Raw genomic sequence first — 5,767 nt, forward strand, 5'->3', positions numbered from 1 at the left:
TGCCATGTGAGTGTTGGGAATCAAACCTGGGTCCTGTGCAGGAGCAACCAGTTCTCTCAACCACGGAACCATCTCTCCAGCTCCCAATATTTTCTTCTGAAAAAATTATTTATTTTTATTTTATGTGTATGAATTTTTGCCTGCATGGGTGTATGTGCGCCACGTAGGTGAAATGGCTCCTTGAAGGCAGAGATTTGGGGTCGAAACCTCTGGACCACAGGAGACTCTCATAGTGGCAAGGAAATACTCAACACAGTGAGGTCTCCAAACACTGGGAAACCACAGAGGTGGCCAGCTGACCTGTGACCTCGGGAATTCAGCATCCTGAACTCCTGCCTCAACCTACTGGTCCCTCTTCAAGGGACAAGAACTGAAAAAAAAAAAAAAAATAGGTGCCAAGCCCCGGATAGCAGAAAGGCCCCTGGACTCTCTCTCCTTCTGCACTTCCTACACAATCCTAAGAGACGGGACAGTGCCAGGGACCCGATGTGACCCAGGGAGACCAAGGCGATTACTGAAATGGGAGGCTCCATTCACTCAGAACGCTGGGAGCTGTGAAGAGATAAAGGAGCGAGCCTTCTCCACAGAGCAAGGGCTTTTCGGGAGCTCTGGCGACAGAGCTTGGAATGCTCATCACAGAGCGAGGAGGAAAAAAAAAAAAACACGAAGGCCCAGGCTGCCCTCTGTCACCTGACCTGTCACCTTTTTCTCGGGCTTGGCTAACCCCACTCTCGAATTCTCAGACACTTAACTCATCTCTTTCCTTTGCTGCCGTGAAAATGCATCTTCGGTGTTACAGCTTCAGCTAGATCGAAATTTCCACGGCCTAGAGAGGTAAGACAGTAAAGTGTCTGACATGGAAACACGAGGACTTGAGTTTGGAATTCAGACCACCAGCACCCAGGTTTGAAATAAAAATAATGCTGGTGGATTGGAGAGGTGGCTCAGGAATTGAGCACAGACTGCTCTTGCAGAGGACCCAGGTTCAGTTCCCTCTGTCCAAAATTACAAGGCTCACCACCACCTGTAATTCCAGCTCCAGGGGAATCTGACACCACCTTCTGGTCTCCACAGGCAACTGCACCCATGTGCACACACCTCCACATGGATGCACACATACGTAATTTAAAATACATAAATAGAAGCTGGGTGTGGTTGTGTACATCTGTAACCCTAGTACAAGGGTAGAGTGTGGCAGAGACAGGTGGACCCTCAGAGCTCACTGGCCAGGCAGTTTAGTCAATCAGAGAGGCCTGGGTTCAACGAGAAACCATGACTCAAAAGATAAGGTGCAAAGTGCCTGAAGAAGATACTTGATGTCAGTCAACACACACATGCACATATGCAGCCCTTCTCTCTTCCCACAGCATTTGGGGCACCTTTCTACAACAGTCCACCCCTTTCTCGACTTTCCCCCACCAGCCCTTAACAAGACAGCCTTTATTTAAATTGATGGGCCCTCCAGGGAGTCTTCCCTCCTCTGTAAATTAATGGGGCCGGGCAAGGTCACGATGTGGTCTACACCAGCCCACAGACCTATTTAGAGCATACAATAATTATTTTATTTAGGTGAGCACTGTAAATTGGGAACATCTACATTAAAGTCTTGAGAGCCCTCTGCTCTGGGAAACCAGGGTAGATTGGTGGAAACAGTGCATGGAGAAATGTAGCTTTCTTTGGGGACATGTTAGAGCTCCCATCATTCTGTTTTTGTTCAACTTTCCTTGTATGGTAAAGCAGCAGTCACAAACCTCGCTGTTTGTTTCTTCAACAATGAATCACCAGATAAGATTCCATCAACTGGAGCTGGAGAGATGGCTCAATGGTTAAGAGCACTTGCTACTACTCTTGTAGAGGACTTGAGTTCAGTTCCCAGAGCCCAGCTCTGGCAGCTTGCTGTAACTCCAGCTCTAGGGGATCTGTTGCCTCTGACCTACCATGGGCATCTTCCCACACGTGCATATACACACACACAGTTTTTTTCATCAGCCTAGGGTAGAGGTGTGGCTCACTGTTAGAATGCTAATTTATGCTAGGCTTACATACTGGGTAGCACATGCCTTTAATCCTAGTACTTGGGAAGCAGAGGCAGGTGAATCTCTGTGAGTTTGAGGCCTACCTGGTCTACAGAGTGAATTCAAAGTCAACCAGAGATACATGAGACTCTGTCTTGAAAAATGCTAATTTATCATGGACAAGGCCCTGGGTTCCAGGCGGAGACAGACAGAGACAAACACGGATAGAAAGACTAGTTATAGATTTCATCATCCTAGGGGAGGGGTGTGGCTTACTGGTAGCGTGCATGCCTAGCCTGGACAAGGTTCTGGGTTCCATCCCTAGCAACTGGAGTTAGGGGTGGGACTGGAAAAAGATTTCATCCTCCTTAGAAATAATTCATGCCGGTTTTTCTAAAAAGCTTTTAAGTTGTGTGGAGCGCCTCCTCCTCAGCCATGAACCTGGACAGCAAACATCAAAAAGCACATTTGCAAGGTAATCCAACTGAACGTGAACTTCTGGAAAGTACCATGAATGCCTGAGCAAATCCTACCCACCTACGACCATTTAGGCAATTTTAAAACACATTTCCATTGCATAATTATGTGAGGACCTTGGTCGTAAAACATGCCGGTACGAACTTGGGTGAAATCACCACTATTAGTATTTGTAAGAAAAATGCCTCCTCGCAAGGCAGACCTGTCATCAGCTTCTCAAAGGGTTTCCAGCTTGCCTTTTCCCACCTACCCAGTTGGCTCCAATCAGTTCACCATCGGGTCACTGGAAAAGCAATACAGAGCAAGCATCCAACCCCAAAGGGAACACAATTAGCATCCAGCCGGGGCTGAGCAGAATGGCTCCTAATGCTCAGGATTTTGAACTTGAAAGCAGAAGTCATTATGTGACTGAATATTAGGGACAAGGGTCCTTTGTTTTCCTTCAGGAAGCTGCCGCTGGCCTCACCCCCACATTGGCAAGGATAGGGGCAGTGGTTCTCACCCAGGCTGCACATTAGGACATTTGGGGGCTTTTAAGAAAAACGCCTGTACCTGGACTATTGCAAACCAATCTAGGCAGACCTTCGGAGAGGGCCAGCTGACATGGTGTGTGTGAGTGTGTGTGTGTGCACATAGGTGCACATGGAAACCAGTGATTGAGGGAGATACTCGACATTGAGTGTCTCAGTCACTTCTCTACATTATTATTATTATTATTATTATTATTATTATTATTATTATTATTATTATATATCCAGGGTCTCTCACTGAACCTGGAGCTTGCCAGTTTAGCTGGTTGGCCAGCAACCCCAGGGATTCTCCTGTCTGTCTTCTCACTGCTGAGATGACAGGTGTGTGCCACCATGCCTGGCTTTTTAGGTGGGTGTTGGGGACTGAACTCAGGATGCCATGTTAGTGGTGCATGCATTTCACCCAATGAGCCTTCTCCCCAACTTCTCATAAGGGATTTTTAAGTGCTCGACTGCTTCCACTGTGCATCCCAGGCTGAGAACCATCAACTAGCATGAACCGTGATTAGCATGGTTCCCAAAGCATGCTCATCCTAGCAACAGCATCAGCATCATGGGAAAGCATGAGAGATGAATATAAATCCTTGACTTCATCCTCGCAGACAGAGTCAGAACTCATGGGTGCGAGAATTGGTTTTTAACAATATTCCAGGTGGTCCTAATATGTACTGGAATGTGAAAACCACCAGGGTCACAGCTGCAGTCAGTCTTTGGTTCCCATCCAAATCCACCACTCACAAGCTGTGTAACCGGAAGCAAGCCGAGATTCAGTTTATCCCTCTATGAAATGGAGTATTTTAATGCAACAGTGCACCAGGAAGCTACTTGTCCACCTGAGCTCCCCATCTTCCCCGTCCAATCCTTGACCCTGTCTATCCATCCTGCACCCTTCACATTCTATCCTGTCTTCTCTCTCCCACCATTGTCATAGGGCCCTATTCCTCATCATTGCCCCTCTGAGTAACGGACAGATTCTGTCTGAGGCCTGAGAATAGGCCCAGGGTGATGAGGAACAACAGGTCTGGATGGAAAACGTCACTGCCTATCACTCGCCTCACAGACGCTGAAACCAACAGGCAGTCGGGAAACACTGAGCCCTGTAGGTACCGAGATGAGGAAATGCAGAGGGGAGTTGGGGGATAAGAAAGAACAACGGCCCCTCACACCCAAATCCTGAGTCCTGTGGGCTTGTGGACACCTCCTATGCCAACCTGACAGAAGCAAAGAGCCAGAGCTGGGGACCTTGCCCACTCCAGGGTCCCTGCCAACCAACAAAAGACACTGAGGTTCTCGTAAGCTGTCCTGGAGAGTGGCTGCCCGAGAACAGGAGAACTCTAGGCAGTGCGGCTACTGCAAACACCACCCAAGGAGGCACACGGATCAGGAGGTTAGGGCTAGCCTCAGCTCCAGAGCAGGTCCAAGTCCGTCCTGAGCTACATGGCACCCTGTCTCAAAAAACAAAACAAGAAGACAGTGGGAGAGGGAAATAAATGAGAACAAAGTACAATGATACATGTGTATAAGAACACCGTGAAGCAAGGATGCTGTGTGAGAACAGAGTACCATGATACATGGGTATGAGAACACCGTGAGACCAAGGATGCTGTGTGAGAACAGAGTACCATGATACATGAGTATGAGAACTCCGTGAGAGCAAGGATGCTGTGTGAGAACAGAGTACCATGATACATGGGTATGAGAACACCGTGAGACCAAGGATGCTGTGTGAGAACAGAGTACCATGATACATGAGTATGAGAACTCCGTGAGAGCAAGGATGCTGTGTGAGAACAGAGTACCATGATACATGGGTATGAGAACACCGTGAAGCAAGGACGCTGTGTGAGAACAGAGTACCATGATACATGGGTATGAGAACACCGTGAAGCAAGGACGCTGTGTGAGAACCATCAAATCTTACTTCGGCCCGGTGAGCAGCTTGGTGGGTAAAGGCACTCGCCACCGTGCCTTACAATCTGAGTTAGATCTCCAAGATCCACATAGTGGAAGGAGAGAACCAAGCCCTCAAGCTGTCCTCTCACCTCCACATATGGAGTCATGGCACATACATAAAATAAATAGAATTAATTAAAAAAAAAAAACAGCCAGGTATGGTGGTGACCACCTTTAATGCCAGCACTCAGGAGGCAGAGGCAGGTAGATCTCTGAGTTCAAGGCCAGCCTGCTCTAAATCGTGAGGCCCTGTCTCAAAAAAAAAAAAAAAAAAAAAGTGGACAAACGATATGGTCACCTGTTCCGATGGCCTTACCCCATGTCTCACGTTAGGTATTTTGTTTGCTTGTTTGTTTGTGACAGGTCTCATGCAGCCCAGGCTTTTACTCACCAGGTAACTGAGACTATCCTTGAACTCCAGATCCTCCTGCCTTTGTCTCTTATGTCCTGGGATTAGAGGGCGTGGGGGGAGTGAGGTGTGGTTAAGGTTGGAGGATGGCTGTGAGTTCTAGGCTAACCTGGGATACATATCAAGATCTGACTCAAAAATAAAGTCAGGTCACTGATAAATAACATTGTGATTCAATTCACTATATACCTACTGTGGTAGTTTGAAAGAAAATGGCCCCCAAAATGAGTGGCACTATTAGGAGGTGTGGCCTTGTTGGAGGAAGTGTGTCACTGTGGGGAAGGGCTTTGAGGTCTCTTCCTCAAGCTTCCCTCAGTGTGACAGTCAGTGACTTCCTGTTGCCTGCAAGATGTAGGACTCTCAGCTCCAGCACCACGTCTGCC

This window comes from Peromyscus eremicus, chromosome 8a (genome assembly GCF_949786415.1).
Source record: "Peromyscus eremicus chromosome 8a, PerEre_H2_v1, whole genome shotgun sequence".
Lineage (NCBI taxonomy): Eukaryota > Metazoa > Chordata > Mammalia > Rodentia > Cricetidae > Peromyscus > Peromyscus eremicus.